Raw genomic sequence first — 20,873 nt, 5'->3', positions numbered from 1 at the left:
GTTATTAAATATATGACACTTTAACATTGTTCTTACTAGGGCTATACATTTTACATCAAAATTCCTCGTGTATGGAATATCGGTTAATCCTTTCTTAATAAATTTGCATTCAGGAGCCATTATTTTATTGGAGCTGCAATTATTGATCTAAGAAGAAAAGTATATAGCCATTTGCAAAGCTTATTTCGGAAGAGGATTAATTTCTAAAATTTAAAAAATTAATATTTGATATTTATACTTACAACAACAAAACATATTGTAACGATTATATATTTTTTTGATACTTAATTCAATCGTTTTGGGATTTTTAACATTATTAACCATTTTTTAATGACAGCCAAATACTTCTTCGAACGAAAATGATTATGCAATTATTTACTACCTGTCCACCTGGGTACACACTTCGTAGACCGATAATTCACTTTACTTTTTGTACTACCGACTTATATATACTAATGAACTAATAATTTAATCTCTAAATGCACTATCCCTTATATCAGACATACTGAAAATGGCACTAAAATATATAAACAACAAACGTACCATAGAAACAGTGAGCTAATCATATTCTGTCGGGGCTAATAGCTTAGCCATTAAAGCAAGTAATAAGTTATAAGTAGCGATATCTAGATGTTGAACGTCGCGAAACATTTTTCCAAAATTTCCTATGAACTTAAAATCTCTATCTCTCAATGTCAGGTATTATTTACTTCAATATATACATTTCTAACTTTTGAGCGACCGACAGTCTTATCATTTTTTGCTCGTTTGAACTTCCAGGATATTAAAAAAAATTGAATGTTTAACGATATTAACTATTATCTAAATATGTACGTTACATTTATGCTATTTTACTTATTTCTATGTATGTAAATAACGCTTATTAATAATTTCCTTAGTATTGTTTCGGGTCTAAACAGTTCGGTATCAGTGTAATGAGAAACCATATTCAAAATAACTTCTATGTAAGTTTACTTATTTTGGGCTTTAATATTTTAGTTGATTTGTTGATGTTCTTTCAGCAACAATATGTCTCTTTCTATTTTAGATTTATCTTTCGTTTCGTTTTGGATAGTATAGTTTTAATACTATTACTGTACTGTGCTGTTTACATAATAAGTAATACGGATTCGCAAGAGGAGAAAGCTTCGTTGAATTGTAAGGTAAGAAATTACAAGTCTTAGAAATATATTTTAAAAGTGACGTGCATTATATATTATAATAATCGCTTTTAATATGTCGCATTATTTATTATAATTTGGTTTTTCATTTTAGGTAGGTATGAAGATCATCAAGGGATAATCAGGGGTGGCTAACGTCCACTCTTAACACAGACTCGTTGTGCTTCGAATGCTAGAGAAAATGCACCTGACGCCTTTGTCATCAGGGGCGGATAACGTCTGCCATTGAGGCCGATTCTTCATGCTTTAGGTGCTGAAGCAAGCGTATTCGAGGCCTAGCTTGTTAGAGGCGAATAACGTTGTTAAGAAGATTGTTTTCTACGGTTCTGTGCCATCAATGCACTAATCTTGAATATCACTTTAACATCGAATCCAGTCTTCGTCGTGGTTCTTTAAGCTTGTTTGAATTAATATTTGCTTTTTCTTAGTTTCATATTCACTTTCTCTTTAACTCCTCGCACCTTTTTTTCCTATTCTGTTCTGTTGGGGGTTTGAACATTCATTCTTCATTATTTCATTCTAATTTTTATATCATTATTTATTTTGTTTTTTTTTTATGTTACACCAGCACTAATGTCTTTTTAATTGGATTTATCATATATAAAAATTGTTGCCAAATGGATAAACATTATCGTCATACATCAATGTAAAGGGATCTCATTTTCTACAGAAAGTAACATTATTATTATTATTATTATTATTAAATATTATATTATTTTAAATTTTATGACCTCAAAGTATATTAATTGGAAATGATTTTGCTGAATAATGAATACAATTTTTGGATATGGAAATAAATACAAGTTAATCTTGTTATTATTTCCTTCCATACAATATTATATTAATACTGTATTTTACCTGCCTTCTTCGTTAATTATTTAATTGGAAAAGGTGTTATATATCGTTAAGTATGTCAATTATAAGGCAGCCCATTTTCCGTACAAAGTAATATAGTTATTTTAATCTTTAATTGATTATTAAGTGTATATAATTTAGTTTGTGTTATACCTGCACCGATTTTAATTGAACCTATTATATATAAAAGATGCTACCAAGTGGATAAATATAATCCGAATAAATGGTAATATGTTAGGATAAATATATTTCATTTTCTATAAGTGGTAATAATATTATTAATTAATATTGATTTTGTTCTGATTGGAAATGGAATCTGAATGGTTGCTTATTATGAAGCTATCCGAAAATAACTTTCACCAAATTAAACACAAGGTAATGTCATTAGAGTATTTTACTATTCACTACAATACTGTATATTACACGGTCTTTAATAATTTGACTGAAAAAATGTTATTCAGAAACATGAGGATAAAGCGACCCCACCTTATTCTATAATGATTATTTATTATTACTTTATTATGTTACGTCGTCAGTAATAAAACATTACTCGAGATTATATTGTTCAGTGAATTTATGTTATGTAGATATATTAGAAGAAAACCTTCACCAAATTTAATAAAGGTATAATTATTAGTGTTATTATTGCGTTCAGACTATACGATAAGATATTCTCATTTAATGATCAGATTTTGTTTAATGGCTGAAAGTTGAATGATGCTGAACATCTCTGAACATCCGTATATCATCTATATTATATAGATGTATATTAATGCCTTTATATGTTGGTGGAATTAAATGTATGAAATTTTAATTTCAGTCTTACAAATCTGACGAAGGAAGATTTTGAGAATATCTTATTAACAGTCTACATCTCTGTATCCATAGTTTTACTTCAGCTGAAGCCTCATTTGTTTAAGGATGTTTCTTGCACCCTAAATTTAATGTAAAAAAAAGTCAGACAGAAATAGTTAAATCAGCATATCTTATCCAGCTGTTCCCCGTTTTCTTACTTCCCCAAATACTTCCTTTTCAGAAATCGGAAAGATTCTATTAATAAACGCCCTTTGCATAAAATCGTAAATTTCTATGTTTATATGGTCAATTTTAAGATGTGGGGACAAGAAAGTACGTTTACCCCTTGGAAGAAAATACATCTAGGGCACGTGCCCTTTTCCCTCGTATACGCAGCTGTTTGATAGGACAGAAATACAGTGGGTCGGAATCACTGAACTTTTTTATATAAATTCAGTTATCTTATTAATATCAAACATGCTGTTATGTACGTTACTCGTTTCTCATTAGAAATATCATACGTAGGTTCCAGTAATACAATATTGCGAAATACATAGATAATTTCTAAGTTGTTGTATTAGAGTGTTGACCGAAAATATAACAGTTGTGGCTCACTGTAACGAAAATCAAGCAAACACTTCGACTTATTGACATATTTTGGATAGGGGAACTCCTTAGATTTATTTATAAGAATTAGGAAATCAAGGAACAAAGGTTACCGCCAAGGATTTCCGTTATTTTTTTCTGTTGGTGATGCCTTCAACGGTGGCAAATATTACAGTACGAATGGGCGGTAAATTACACGTATCCAGTTAACTTCGAGATATTAATCTGTATAACGTTTTTTTTTGTGCAAAAATGTACAATAATTAATTATAAGTATTGAAATAATACGGTATAACAGGAGCTAATTGAAGTTCATTATATATCTTGTATCTCAAAATATGAAAGTAAATGGTGAATGCGCCAATAAATCTATTATATTTAATAATATATTTAATAATTCTAAAAAGCTATTTAATAGTAATATGAGTAGTTGATTAGTAATATGTATATTGTATGCTCGTTGATAGGGATGTACGTTGATAAATCGATATATCGATATTTTCTTGTCGAATATCCATATTTTTCGATTGTTGAAAATGAGAATACCGAACATTTAGTTGCCAAGTAAAATATTGATATTAAAAAGCTAGGGTTCTTGAAGGAGAGTATTGAACTTTTGGTTTGTGGTTTTTTCCCGCCGGTCATCAAGTGAATTTTGCGGGCAAAATTGCGACTGGAGTGGGAAACATTTCAAAACATCTATCGAACTTTTCCACACCTCTTTTTCCCACCTTTATCTATATAAATCTTATATCTTATATTATTTTTATTTTTATTAGTCTTAGTTTTATCTAATTCTGTAGCCTTCAGGGATATTGACTTTGATGACATTAATGAGTCTAAAAATAGACGGAAAGTTTTGAAATGTGAAGGCTTCAAAACAACAAACATTTTTATTTTGTTAAAAGAACTGGCGACTTGTTGAACGGCGATAGAAAATGATGCTCCTGGGTTAATCTTATTCTAATATAAAACAAACACCCTATGTCTAGACGTCTCAGTCACCACACTATTCAGTTTTAACATATACAGAGGGCCTTTTGCTTCAAAAACATAATCTTCGTAACCAGAGTATAGCATATATACATCATTTTTATAGGTTAAACCTCGACTCAAATTTTTTTACTCCAATGTCCTCTTTTTCCCATCTCTTATGAACTCTTTCTGGCTATATCTGTGTTTTGCCATTCTACTGATATTTTGCTCTTTGTGCTTTTATTTGCTGAACTATTTAGCTCCATGTACCATTTTCAGTTTTTGTTTCTTCAAATATTCATCACTTTCCTCACCCATACTTTTAAATATTTTCTCATTCTTTCTCCATAACAGTCGTTAACAACCAAACCACTGTTTTTTTATCATACTATTTTGTATACCTTGACCATTTTTCAGTTCGTGTTGGAAAAATCTCAGTTCTTTTGAGTCCCTAGAATACTTGAGTAATCTTTGGAATTTTTTATAAACAAATGGTAATGACAATGAGAGATAAACAGTTTTGGTGAAAAATGAAATAAATTAACTTAAACTGCTTTCGTTCACAACACGACAGTAAGCTTCAGAAATAGAATAGCCTGATGATTTTTTAGCATAACCATTATAAACTTCATAAATTAAATGTACTACACAAACTTTGCAGTACAAAATACGAAATTTTTCGAAATTCAAGTTGATATAGATTAACTTTTAAATACTATGACACAACATATAATTAAAATAATTATATAAGGGTGAAAAATCTTTATTAACTAAATGATTAAATGATTTTTCTGTTTCGGTGGGTTTTTAAGTGTTCTAAAGCCCTTTTTTGACACAGACCTGCCATTATGATTTTTTTAAGATTGCATCATTAAAAATCCTCTACAACCGGTAATTCTGAAGATCGAAGCAAGACTGAGATAAATCACTTTAATTACTACATTCAGAAAAGGGATTATGATTTTAGTTCACTTTAAAATGATATTTCACAATTTGATGTATAATGACACCAAAAATATTCGAATCTTTGTACGGAAATAAAGTTTTGACCTATTGATAGAAAAGAGGGGAAAACATTATGTATATGTAAATCTTTAGAAAAATTTGTTGACCGGTGAAGATATGAAGGAGGAGCCACATCTGTCCAGTAATCTGGGTATGGGAAAATTTGCGGATGTATATTTGTGAGAAAGTTCCGTGTTTCGGTTTGTTGGATCGTTTTTTCGATAAATCCGGAAGATGTTTCTTTTAGGGGTTCCCCTCGGGTATATTGTCCAGTTTTCATTGATAAGATTTAAAGGGTGACCTCTTGTTAGGGTGACCACTAAGGTCATAATCACAAAAAAATTTCAACTATTATAATCGATATTTGACAGTCTTCTATACAACTATATTTTGTAAGACAAATTATTATTTTACGAAGATTTTTTATTCTAAGATTCACTTTATATATACATTGCTATTCATATTATTTGGATATATATATATATATATATATATATATATATATATATATATATATATATATATATAAATATATTGGATATTTATAGATAGTTTCTAAATATTCAGAAAAATATGTTTGTTTATTAAACAATGTTATATTGCACCTCGCTTGATGCGAAAATTCACTTGATGGGAGAGAAATCTCAAAACAAAAGTTCGATACTCTTCTTTTAAAACCCGAGGTTTTTAATATCGATAGTTTGTCTGGCAACTAAAAGTTCAATACTCCCATGCAGAATTATCGATATTTAGTTGAAAAAATATCGTTATATTTTCGACATCCCTAGGATACCTGGCATTATTATAAAAAAAATATAGACTATATTTTATTTTATAAAATATTCTAAAAAGTATTAATCAACTAGCTCTTCCAAATTATTAATAAATAATTAACCATCTTTCAGCTAGATAAACCTATCGTTTTTTAAAATTATCCTTTGAAATGCGTATTTTTTATGGTTCCAGTAATAATTGTGGTAATGTGGTTTTGTATCTGGCGATTGCGTTGGATGGTAAATCAATTAGTATCTTAACTTTACTTTTTTGCTTCGCCAAATGTAGAAGTTCCTTCTAATAAAGCATTGTAACAATTGTAGCAATAATATTTCTTATGATAATTATTATATACAGAACATGAAGATCACACTTCAGTACGTGATTCCCTTGGAAAATGTCTTATTTCATATCTTGTTCTAAAGTCTATATTAATTAAAGTCCATTAATCAGATAGGATGATAGTAAACGTTTTAAGTCTACGCACTTAGCTGTTATCACTGACATTTAGTTGATTGGCACTGACATAGTGTGCACTGATGTTCTTTCGAATTACTTAATATTAATGCTAAAAATTATACTTGTTATGGGTTTTAAAGGGATATGACTAGTGTTGGGAAGTATCGACTGAAAACAGTCGAAACAGTTGATAGTTGCAAAACAGTCGAAACAGTCGAAACAGTCCATAGCCAAAAAACTAGCGACTGAAAATAGCATTTCCAGTCAAATGCGCCGTTCGACTGTTTTTTTTAATTCGTAATGTCAGACTAAGATGTACGAACCCTTCCCTGTATAAATTGTGGGATAATTGCTTGAAGCGGTTAATTTTATATCTGCTTATTTTTTCCAACGGTAGTATAAGCGACACGGAGATACATATTCCTTCACGTACTAACTTTAAAAAGAAAAAAAAATACTGAATACTATTAACATGCAACTAATAATTTCATTTTAAACGAACTAACATTACATTTATATTTGAATGTTTTGTGGATCTGTAAAAAACAATGGAATTTTTCTATGGAATGGAATAATGCCCCACAAATGTTTTACCATATTTTAATATGTTAATTGCTATTTTTAAATAATATACTATAATAAATATAGATAATACAATAGAACTTAAACAAAACCTAAAATCTAAAGATGTACAATAACCATAAATACTAAATAAAAATTAAACATATATAGAAAAAAACTAATTCATGACATAACTAAAAATGATCGCGCAATTACTAGAACTTTTTTTAAATAAATTAAATGCTTTACTTATTATTGAACGGAAATATTTGTTAACAAAAATTGAGAGAGTAATCGAAATATTACCTATTATTGCCATAAAAACAGTCAAAAGAATTTTACTATTTATCATTTTTAATTTTATTTCTAATTAATTTAATTATTATCATAATTTTAATCTTTTATTACATTAACAATCTTGAAAAATATCGTTCCAAAATGCTGCTATATTAATATACAACATGTTGTTATTTATAAGCAAACCACCAAAAAAATCTATGTAAGCATAAATTGAGTACATTTTTGTCAAGGTCGCGACTAGGACGACAAAGCCATAACGTTAAAAATGAGTCGAATGAAACTAGTAGATCAAAAATAGTAACTAGAAGTACAGGACTGAAACAGTCGATAGTAAATAATAACAAAATCAGTCGGACAAAATTAGTGATTGAAAACAGTCGACTGAAACAGTCACTGATAAAAAGTAGTAAAATCAGTCAAACCAAAAATAATGACTGAATCAGTCGATAGTAAAAAGCAGTCAATTACTAAACAGTCGATAGTCGATTTCAGTTCATAGTTCCCAACACTAGATGTGACGCTGTAGTACTTCTTTGGTGACCTAGTATGGAGCACCGACTACAGCAGTTTTCGCAAAAATCTTTTTCATGTTTAATTAAAGTGTTAGATTTGTCTCCATCTGCTCAAGATGCAACTTTCAGAAATTTTGCAGACTTTAGCTATATCAACATCCTTCCTGAATTAGTCATCGCAGACTATTTTGCAATTTGTCTCTTCAGTGACTTATATAGGAAAACTAGGTACTAATAAAGTAGGCCCATTGTGTCTTATTTAGTCTTTATTAAAATAAAATAAAAGTTAGCACTGTTCAGTGTTTTTACCATTTACTACACTTCACTATATAACTACATAAGACAACGAGGTTTGGTTGTCTTGAGTTTGTGTCCTAGTTTAGTATTATCCAGGAGTTGCAGCACTTGTTAACACAGCACAACACGGTGTTAAAATGATAGTGGTGGAGTCTTTCCTTATGTCTTGTTCCGAATCTATAATTTCCTCTATGACAGTTAGAATCTAAAGGTTCCGGTGTAAGTAATTGTTCCTATACTATTTGAGTGCATCCACAATAGTTTTCGAAGAATATTCCCATGGCTGAATTCCATAGGTCCATATAGATATTAGTATTTGATCGTTCAGAAGCAGAATTATAACAGGTCAACTGAAAAGCTCCCGGCCTGACACATAGATGGCTCTACTAGAATTAAATCTGTAGGAATATTCGTCGGGTCGGTCAGTCGGTCGAAATGTGTGGCTGCCGCTGCGATTGTTTGTCCGAACACTCACTATTATTTTTGGAAGGAATTTGCACGAGAGCTAAAAACTCTGGTTGAATCAAACTTGTTTATTTTAACTTATAATTGATACATGTGGTCGACGGGAGAATTGACATGATATTAGGTTAGGTAGAGGAAGCGCGGCAGCGCTGTGGAAGTGGTATTGTTACAAGGGGATGGACAAAAGAAAAAAAGACGTCATCGTGATGGTCTTTTATAGCTTGGAACCGCATGGTACCAATCCACCGGCGTTGCCAACCCTTGAACTTGTTGTTGGTGAATGCGTGGTGGCCTAAAGGTTCGTGGCAGTCGCCACAGATCCATATGTTTTTTAATTATCCCTAACCCTCAAAAGATGCGTGTATAAATTTGACAGCTGTCGGATCATTAGTTTGTGAATTATAGCATTTTGAGTGAAGCAACTTTTGTTATTGTTAAAAAAAAATGGATAGAAAGGAATTTCTAGGAAGGATGAAATATTACTTTTTGATGGGAAAATATACAGTTGAAGCAAAAACTTGGCTTTATGCCGAGTTTCCGGACACTGCCCTGGGAAAATGAACCATCAAGGATTGGTATGCTAAGTTTAGACATGGTGAAATGAGCACCGAAGACGATGAATGCAGTGGATGCCCAAAAGAGGTTGTTACCGACGAAAACATTTAAAAAATCCACAAAATGATTTTGAATAACCGTAAATTGAAATTGAATTAAATAGCAGACACTCTAAAGATATCAACTGAACGCGTAGATCATATCATCCACGAATATTTGGGTATTAGAAGGCTCTGTGCAAAGTGGGTGTCGCGCGAGCTCACTTTTGACCAAAAACAACGACGAGTTGATTCGAAGCAGTATTTGGACCGTTTGAAGGATGAAATCGCCGAAAAACGGCCGCATTTGAAAAAAAACAAAGTTCTGCTTCACCAAGACAATGCACTGTATCACAAGTCAGTGAAAACAATGGCAAAAATCTATGAATTGGGCTTTGAATTGCTTCCTAATCCACCATATTCTCCAGATCTGCCGCCCAGCGACTCTTTCCTGTTCTCAAATCTCAAAAGAATGCTCACTGGAAAGAAATTTTCGTCTAATGAAGAGGTGATCGCCGAAACTGAGCCCTATTTTGGAGCAAAAGACAAATCGTACTACAAAAATGGTATGAAAAAGTTGGAGGGTCGCTATATTCAGTGTATCACCCTTGAAGGGAATTATGTTGAATAAAAAAAATTTTTCCAAAAAAATTTGTTTTACTATGGTAGGCTGGGGATTTTTACTATGGTAGCAGTAGACCTGTTATATGGATTATTTAGATTTCCTTCCTAATAACCAATACATATTTTGGTATTTAAACGCGAGTCCTTTTCCTTTCTATTTGACACGGCCCTTCCAACGATGATTCATCCCAATATACTTAACGCTGTTACTATGTGGAATAATAGTGTTATTCATATTTATTGGGATATGAACATTTTGGTTGTAGGTGAATTCAATATGCGCTTATTTACTCTGGTTGATTTTTATTCTCCATGTTTACAGAAACTATTATCTTCTTCTAAATTAGCAGCTTTAAACTTAGCCTAAATTATGTACTATAAATTGTATTTGATATGATTATTTAATTGCAACTGTAAAGATTAGAATTAAAATTTCAGATTAAAAACCAACATTTATAATATTTATCTTTTAGGGTTAGCGTTTAGATATGTACATACATTTTAATATGAAATTGTGGTATTATTTCAACATAAATAGTTTATAACAATTGCGTTATTAAATGTAAACGTTCTAACGTTCATATGTGCATTTATATCAATATTCAGTCCAGATAAACGATAATTTAAAATTAATCGGAGAATATATTAATTAATAGCATAATACATAAGCCCAATAGTTCCGCCATTAAAAAACCTCCATTGAAACTACTGATCACAATGTCTTAATTTATTTTTTCTTCAACATTTTTTTTTAACATCTTTATTAGATACGCTTAGTACAATCTTAATTTACAATTAATTTATTACTACTTTTCCTATGTACTTGGATTAATTAACAAGCAAGACGAGTGCGAGAAAATACATCAGTATGTATTCCTCAATTATAAGATTATAATTATTTATTAATTATTAGCTTATAGCTATAGTTTACACTAATAGTACACACTAAATGTTCACACAAGTTCGTATGGTTTTGTTCGTTTCAATCTCCTGACATCCTGCGCGCTGTCCAGCAGTTGTATTGCTTCCACGTTAGTATGATTTAGTAATATTCTTTCGTGTTTCAAGGCGAAATCCTGCACAACTTCGCAAATTCATTTGATTTCCAGGTCATCGTGCAGTTCTTCATTGGTTACATAGCGATAGGCATTGGTAATCAATCGAAGAACCTTGTTTTGACAGCGCTGTATGACTAACTGATTTGAATTTTTAGTGCAACCCCATATTTGCACCCCATAGGTCCAAATTGGCTTTATAATGGTATTATAGATCAACCTCTTTGATTTTAGATTAAGTTGAGAGTATCTTCCGACTAACCAGTATAGTTGTTTTATTTTGGTTCTAATGTATTTTGCTTTTTGTCTAACATGATGCTTTCTTCAACATTGCTAAATTTCTTAAACTGAATACATTTTTCGTTGTTCTATATTTTGCCCTAATTGTTGTTAATTTATAGCCTCATTTTATTGTGGTAGATTTGGAAAAGTAGTTAGATGACTCGTTTCGTTACCAAAGATTTTCCGTGTTCGAATTCTGCTCAGGTCATGATATGAATAATTATGTCCGTAACCAGTGTGAGCCTTTCTGAGATGATGTCCACTTTGATCGCTCGCCATTCTGTTGGCTTCACGAATCGGGGGTTATCAGTGTCTAAGGTTCGCATTTTTGCATACATACATTTTATGAAATAAACATTTGTAATTTGACATGGCTTTTAATTGATTATCATACTGCTGGTTTGGTAGGCGCAGTTGTCAAAGTCCTCCAACTGTTACGATACTCTTAGGCTCGAATCCTGCTGCATGGTTGTAAGTTTATGTTTGTGATTGTTTTTAATTATGATTGTTTGTAAGGCAAAAGTGTCAAATATGACAAGGAAAATCATCCCAGTCATGTCACTACTCAGGCTGAATAAGACCAGATATCTTCCGGGATGATTTCTAAGTTGATCACTCACCAGTCGGTGGGCTTAATGCCGAGTACCATGGTTCAGAGTCCAAGTTAAGCAGTAGTTTCAGTCCAGAGAAACCTTAGTTGATAAAAAGGAGTCTCTAAAATATAAATATTAGAAATAACAGGTCAATTAAAAAGTCCGCGGCCTAACACATAGATGGGGCCACTAGAATTAAATCCATATGTTTTTTAGTTAGCACTAACCCTTAAAAGTTGAGTGTACAGTCAGCTGTCGGATTACTAGTTTGTGAATTATAGCTTTTTGAGTGAAGCAACTTTTGTTATTCTGAAAAAAATGGATAAAAAGGAATTTCGCGTGTTGATAAAATATTGCTTTTTGAAGAGCAAAAATACAGTTGAAGCAAAAACTTGGCTTGATGCCGAGTTTCCAGACACTGCCCCAGGAAAATCAACCATCAAGGATTGGTATGCTAAGTTTAGACGTGGTGACATGAGCACCGAAGACTGGAATTATATCCAATCTTTTCTCTCTCAAAGAAATAATTCGTACATTTCCGTCTGTTAACACAATTGTGAAAAATAGTCGAAATGTGCATTTGACTGAAATAGTAATTGCCATTTTCAGTTGACTTCTTTTTTGACTATCTTCGATTGTTTCAGTTCTAGGCTACGTGTGATATTTCTTCGGGCAAGACTTCAATACCATGAATATTAAACAAACTATCAAATAATGACAAAAAACAATATTGATTATTTTATATAAAAAAAGGTAACAAAAGGGTTGATAGTGTCAGAGACCCCGGGCATATGCCAGACGCCACCCTTAATTTCTTAAGGGAAAGCTGCGACGAGATTGTCTTGAACACAGCGCGTACTCTGTGGGTAAGAAAACGGCAAATAGCCAAATCACAGCTGCCACGGGGACACACATCTGCTTTTCGCTCGGATATGTCTTACATTAATAAGCGTTATTAAAATAGCGGGGATCTAACCGGTAAGGTAGAGCACCCTTGGCGGTATTTTCGGAAACCGCAATCCCCCAAAACACCTTAGTCTAGTTAAGATGTTTATTTTTACTTCCGGAAATTTTACAACAGTCTATTGATATCGATAATAGGCTGAATTAACTATAATTATAAAATATTTTTAAAAATAAAATTGAACCTACTTCAAAAAATAAATAAGGAACTCAATAAAAAATATAAAATAATCGAACTTAGATTTTCACAAAAAAAAATTGTTTTGAAAACAAAATATGTAACAATAATCGTAGTAATAACTATATAAAAATAAACAAAAACCTTATTTAACCTCTCTACTACACTTATTTTATATTCTAATATATACACACAATTTAGCTTAATACATACCTAAACCTATTTATATGTCACAAAAGTCTATTATAATTTTGCCAGCCAATTTTCTACGCCTTCTCATATGATATGGTTAGTGCTTGAAAAACAAACTGATCGGCTTTTGCACTGAACGACTTCCAGTTTTCTATCACATTAGTTTATCAATAACATTATAGGCCGGCTTGGTTGGAGCAGTGGTAAAGGCGACAGGACGGTCCACCTACTGTTGCGATAGTCACGAGTTCGAATCCTCCTGGGGCATGGTCATAAATTTATGTTTGTGTTTTAATATCATCATAATATCAAGATTATTTATGTTTAATATTTGTGCTTGTCCTAGGCAAGAGCATAAAATTTAACAGGGAAAATTATCAGTATCCAGGTTGGGTAAGTACGGATGTCTTCTGGGATGATTTCTAAGTTGGTCACTTGCCAGTCGGTAGGCTTAATGCCGAGGACCGTGGCTCGGAGCGCACGTTAAACTGTAGGTTCAGTCCATATAAACCCTCGTTGGTAATAAGGAGATTTTAAAATATTAAAAAAACATTATACACAAATATCTGATTATTTTAGATAAAAAAATATATGAAAACTTTCTACGTGCCTTCTACGAAACTTGACGTTTTCCCTCGATTTCTCCGGATTCCGCTATCAGATCCTGATTTGGTTCCAATAGGACCACCTCAGAAGCCCAATCTTTCTAAGAAAAAATAATTTTTAAAATCGGTCCATAATTGGTGGAGAAATCGGCGAACATACATTAAAAAATATATATACAGTCGAACATAGAACCTCCTCTTTTTTTGAAGTCGGTTAAAAATAACTGGAATAACTTTACGTTATGTATTTTTCCAAAGTATGTTCAGTCTTTCTTGTATATCCTCTTATTTATGCCAATGTTTTTTCAAAATTTCTAATGTTATTTCTGGAAAAGTCCTTAAGGTCTTATTTGATTAATCTTCTTAATCGATTAAAAGCGAAGTCTTCTATGCGGTTTTCCGAGTTTGAATAATAGTTTGAATAAAAGTCCGAGGGAGCTAAATCAGGAGAATTGGGCGGCTGTGAAATCACTATTTATTAAAAAATGTAGCATCAGAAGGTGCCCTTTTGTGTTGAAAAAGTAATATGTTTTTGACTGAGTATTGACCTATAATTCTTTACGCAAATAAGGAATGCCACTAATATAATATTTCTTGTTAACGTTTTGACTCCGCGAAATGAACATCACAATTTTTACGTATGTCTGTTTTCTTATTAATTCAACAAATTAACTGTTGCAGACAGGACAGTCCTAGAGTCTACTGTTGCTATAGTCGCGGGTTCGAATTCTGCTTGGGCATAGTAGTAAATTTATGTTTGTGACAGTCCGAAAGGAAAGAGTGCAAAATCGGACAACAAAAATGATAAGTAGTTGGACATGGAATTTTGTCTCTTTGTTCAAAAATAAATTTGTCGATCTCTGTTGATAATCCGAAACAGAATGCAGATACATATTTTATGAGCAAATATATATATTCATGTTGTTAAAATATTGCGGATTATTATGACATATTAATTTTGTTTTAATCATAATATTTATTTGTAGAAAGGTTCAAGTAACCTTTAATGTTTATTTCTTGTAGATATTATATGTTCTTATAAGTGTATATTTTTTATAACATACAAGATGTTGTCATGTCAATCTCCATCAGCTGAAATGATTTTGATGACGGAGCTTCTGTCTTAATGTGAGCTTCAAATGATTTATTTATTACCTCTAACTACCCTGTAACGTTTGTGTGTACTCAGAAACATTTTTTAATCAATATATTTTCTTTCATTTTATACAACTTTTTCCTATATTTCTTTCCTTTCCTGTCTTCGGAAAATGGTGATATCGTGTTAAGAAAGCGATGTTGAGTTGGTAGTGATCTAATTTTTGTTCCATTTTTGCACTTCTTCAATATTTTGAAACTTTATGCCAGCTAAGCCATGTTGCATCGATATGGGCCAGTGTTGATCAGAAGACGCCATATATCAGTGTACGCCGGGTGCGGTGGAACTTCCCATTACAGTTACAACAACAAGATATGCAAGAGATTCATTTTGCGTGAACTATTCGCTGTTGCTGCAGACATCTGCAGTAACGGTGTTATTCAGATTTATCGTCTCATAATACACTATACATTGTAGATCCCACCATATGCACAGCACGACTTTATGACTATGGATGTTGAACTTTGGTGTGTATAAGACTTGCGTTTAACACTGTTCTAGTAGAGCCATTTTTCATTGCCAGTTACGATACGTCACAGCAAACTCCTTTTTATCTTTTAAGCAAAGAAACCGCGAAGTTGAAATGTTTTGAAATGGCATTTTCAGCATTCGTGTTAGCCATTTTCTTTTTTTACGACCTTTCATGACATTTTCAGACATTTGTAAGCATCTATCATCTAAGTTGTCTGATAGTTTGAAGTCGATTTTCATCCAACAAGTCTTAGAATTCATTGTCTTCGAATATTTTTGATCCTATAAACCTTCTTAGTCATTGCCATTAAAATCGCCATTAAATCGTTGAAACCAAGACCGATAATTGGGATTTGACAGACATCAACATCTCCATAAGTTTTTAGAAGTCTTTCGTGGGTTTCCGCAGCAGATTTCCTCTAACAAAACAATAGTAATGAATATCGAAAATCCACTCAACAGTTTACAATAACCCTTGCATATCAGCACACTGATGCAATTGAACTTATTATTTCATATTCCTGTTTATAAACAATTACATTCACCATTCATACTCACATTTCCATTCATTACATCAGTAAGGTGAACATAGTGAACATAGAGAACGTAAAGTCTCGCCATCAATACTACAGGTCAATTATGTCGGTTATAAAACAAACTAAAGAATTATTCTCAATAATGTTTTCTTTCTAATTAAGCCCATATCAATAAATACTTTCAAACTTATATAATAACGAAAAGTAAACTAAAAATCGGTTAAAATACATGCTTTATAGAGATACATGATATATTTTTGCAAAGGTTCGTTCTCATTTGTCTTTTTTTTATTTTGAAATACGTAGTATAGAAACTTCCCCCGGATTAAATCATTTCCCTTCCTGACTTCCACTGTGGGAACCTTACGCTGGTTTCTAACGGATCTTGTCAGAGTAACATCATTCTCCTTATTTCGATTAAACTATTTCATGCACCTTTCACTTTTCGAGATGAAAGGGGATGGTTTTGATCTGGTTTCCTCTTGTTCCGGTATTATATAACATATCGTAATTTTAGAGATTCCCACTTATTGGCTTCTGTTCGTATATCAAATCTTAAAAAATCAAAATCTTTATTTCAAAAGCATGTTTTCTTAGGACATTAAAAATGTTATTAAATGATACTTAAATCTATCCAATCCGTTGTCTAAGTCATTTAAATATTATTTGAAAGATAATATATATAAAGTATTGTTTTAACGTTAATAATATTTTTAAATAATTTGTAAAACAAATGACACTTTTACTTTAACAATGTAAATAGAAACAAGGAAATAATTTTGTTGCTACAAAACCAAACATACAATTTCCGAGATTACACTTGTGTCTTATTAAATAGGCAATCTAAACAAGCAAATGCTTGTAAAATATTGAATAATTTGCTGTTCATTTAATAGCACAGTATAACAGACATTAACGATAGTAACTACACGTATATATTAATATTTATTATTAGTTTAGTTATATCTTATTTAGACATCAAACCACTGAGAATAAACATTTTTTTTATATTTTAAAGTCTCCTTATATATATATATATATATATATATATATATATATATATATATACCATATATATATCAATATACACCTTATTGGTTAGGTGATTTTGAAGTCTTATTTATTATTTTCTTTTCGTATTTTATTAGGTATTAGGAAATTAGAGAAAATATAGTTTTGACAAATTATAGTTATACTTATAAATAACATATTTTGTATTTTTCAAAACCTGTTAAGAGTTTTTTTTAAGGTTTATTATCAAATCTTTATTTCAAAAGCATATTTCTTTTGGGCATTAAAAATGTCATTAAATGATACTTAGATCTATCTAATCCGTTGACTAAGTTATTTAAATATTATTTGAAAGGTAATATATATAAAGTATTATTTAAAGTTAGTAATAAATAATAATATTTTTAAATAATTTGTAAAATAAATGACACTTTTACTTTAAGAAAGTAAACAGAAACAAGGAAATAATTTTGTTGCTACAAAACCAATCATAGAATTTCCGAGATTACACTTGTGTCTTATTAAATAGGCAATCTAAACAAGCAAATGCGTGTAAAATATTAAATAATTTTCTGTTCATTTAATAGCATAGTATACAGACATTAACGATAGTAACTACACGTATATATTAACATTTATTATTAGTTTAGTTCTATCTTATTTAGACATCATACCACTGGGACGACTAATTATTTTTTTTATATTTTAAAATCTGCTTTTCACTAACGAGGGTTTATCTGTATTGGACCTACAGTTTAACGTGGACTCCGAACCTCAATCTTCGACATTAAGCCTACCGACTGGCGTCTGGAACCAGTTGATTCATCAACTGCTAAGCATCTATTTGAAAAACTTGCAATTCATTGTGTTCTAACTTTTTGCTTCTTCACAGCGTTCTATTGACATCAAAATCACTTTAAATTGTTGAAATACAAAAGGACAATTGAGATTTGACGGAGCAGCATCACCTTAAGTTTTAAAGGTGTTTGGTCTTCCGCATCAGATTTCCTCATATCAAACAACAAAAGTAATCAATGTCGAAAATTTAAATGAAAATGCTTCCATAATTAACGTGTGTATACATTGAATGACTCAATAATACTAAATGAAGAATTGTTATTTCTTGATTAAACCATGGAATTTTGATGTGGTTATCTACCACAAACATACTAACCATAAGTACAGCCAATCTCTATTACAGAATTGCCTCGATGAACTGTCTGCGTGGGTCGGGCGGAATCGGTTGAAGTTCTCAGCAGAGAAGACCGTGAGTGTTCACTTTTGCAGATGGAGGAACTGTTCGCGAATAGCAACATTAGTGATGGAGGGTAAGAACCTGATAAACAAACCAGAACACAAATTCCTTGGCTTGCTGTTCGATCACAAGCTCAACTAGCTCCTACACATAACTTATCTCAAGAATAAATGTTTGGCAGACACAGGTCTACTGAAGATCCTTTCCAACATCAATTGGGGAGCACACATAACATCGTTGAGCCATATATATCAAGCGCTGATAAGAAGCAAATTGGATTATGGAAGCCAGTGTTATATTACCGCGCCATCTTCATACGTGAAGAAATTGGATCCCATACAAAACGCCACTTTGAGCACTAGTCCGGTTGAAAGTTTGCAGCGCGAGGGAGATATTTCATCACTCAAGTCATGGCGAGAGCTCCTACTACTAAACTATGCAAGCTTCCTCAAATTCCGTCCAGAGATGGACCTGTTCAATACCTTTTTCCTACCTAAGACAAACTGCATCAATATAAGGAAGAGGCACTTAACCTCCTCATTAATCTTCCAGAGGATATGTAAACGGTTAATGATTGTGATCCCAGATGCAAAATTTAGAATCACTAAAATACCACCATGGCAGTTGTCAAGAATATACATAGATCTCTCTATGAAGGTTTTGAATAAGAAAACAAATAGTCCTTCTATAATGAAAAGCTTCTTTGGACAGATAATCGAAGAGAACTATTCAAATCATTTTATCATCTACACGGATGGTTCAAAACGTGAGAATTTTGTGGGTGCTGCTTATACGTCTAGTCTACTCGAGAAACATTTTTGGTTTCCATCATTGACTAGCATTTTCACCGCGGAGCTGCTGGCTATATATATGGCCCTATCTGCCTTGGAAGAATCACGGATTAGCGAAGCCATACTAGTAGTATCGGATTCTATGAGTTCCCTAGAGAGTTTAAGATCGGCAAGGACAGTCCACCCTCTGGTCACATACATCAGAGAGATACAGACAAAGTTACAATTTAGGGGTGTGTGGTACAACAATGACATACCTGTGGGTCCCCTCCCATAAAGGAGTATCTGGAAATGAAAGAGCGGACCATCTGGCAAGTAGGGAAGAGGAGTCGATCAAGTTAAACGAACTGTTCAGCAAAAAAGATGCCAAAGTCTAAATGAGGGGTCTATATAGGCAATTGACCCAATTATAATGGGACCTTCTCATAAAAAACAATAAAGTATGGGAAGTCAAGAGGATCTTTAATCAATCTATAGACCATAAAAACATCAGTAGACACAAGTCAAGCGTCCTCGCACGACTGCGAATGGGGCACTGTAGACTGACACATGAATATTTGTTGAAGGGACACAGCCCGCCCTTATATGATTTGTACCAGATTCAACTTAGCGTTAGACACATCCTACTGGACTGCCAAAAATATGATGATTTGAGGAGACAACTTGAAATGCCGACAACATTGGAACAATTGGTCCAACCTGAGCAACTGAATCTGCTGATTGACTATCTAAAGACCCTAGACCTACTTCAACACTTATAACATACATTTATCATTGTGTAATTGAAAAAAAATTATTGTATATATTCTACTGCTTATAATCAACTGTGTAGAATTTTAAGCTGTTAATCTTCATATAATGTATTGTAATTCACCCTAAATAGCCCAAGAGACTGATGGGTTTAAATAAATAAATAAATAAACCATCGAATTTAAGAGTTAGTTTAGATTGTTTATATTGATACTGCGCATTTTCACCAGTAATAAAAGTACATGCAAGCCAAAGTAATTCAATATCTTATTACAATAATTTAAATCTTTTTACATAAATTATATTAAGTTATTTAATTCATGATTGAATAAATAACTATTAAATACTAATAAAATATAAATTAGTTTATTTTAATTGAATTCTGAATTGAATGAAATAATTCAAATGTTATCTATGGATTATTATCGTGACCACTGTATCAAGTTTTGTCGTTAAAACATATGGTGGTTCAAGAAACATATTGAGCATTGTTCGTCTATGAGTTAAAAAGCCGGGAAAGTACTTGACCTTCGTTATCAAGACTTTTGTGATGTATTGAGTGGTGATCTGATATAGTATAGCAGTTGGTTTAAGGTAACTTTTAATAAAAAAAACAAAATTCCAGTCTCGCCATCCAATCTAATATAATTATACAACTATAATATTTTTAGCAGTTAATGTTGGATTATAGTTACGGCAGATGTAAATAAGCGGTTTTTTTTAGAAAGAGTTAAATTAAATTGATATAGCACATACTCTTGAAGAGCAGCTGTTTTTTAGTAACTTTATATACAGAGCGAATCACTGAATCAAGATAAAATGAAATTTTATTAGTTATTTTTATTTCACGTTTATGATCTTGACAATTCTTCGACATTAAAAGTTTTATTGGACACACTTAGAGGTCAGAAATTGATCGCGAGAAAGCACTTCAGTTATCTGACATTGAACCGTTTTATGACGATAAAATTTATATTTTTAATAACGTTAATTAGCAAATTTCTACTCGTTTTTTATGCAGATAATTTACATT

The 20,873-nt window shown here is 31.8% G+C and overlaps 1 long non-coding RNA gene across 1 annotated transcript in view; it reads left to right on the top strand.

Moving 5' to 3' along the window:
• Positions 1-911: 911 nt before the first annotated feature.
• The window catches only part of LOC143197662 (uncharacterized), a 157,975-nt gene continuing 138,013 nt past the window's right edge, over positions 912-20,873 (top strand). Inside the window, exons 1-2 of the long non-coding RNA XR_013006054.1 lie at positions 912-965; positions 1,049-1,163. This is a non-coding gene — a long non-coding RNA (uncharacterized LOC143197662). The remainder of the gene's footprint in view (positions 966-1,048; positions 1,164-20,873) is intronic.

Source organism: Rhynchophorus ferrugineus, unplaced genomic scaffold, assembly GCF_030347505.1.
Source record: "Rhynchophorus ferrugineus isolate W39M unplaced genomic scaffold, kcgeb_rfMv2 rfM5, whole genome shotgun sequence".
Lineage (NCBI taxonomy): Eukaryota > Metazoa > Arthropoda > Insecta > Coleoptera > Curculionidae > Rhynchophorus > Rhynchophorus ferrugineus.
This window is presented reverse-complemented; position numbering and strand designations above follow the sequence as displayed.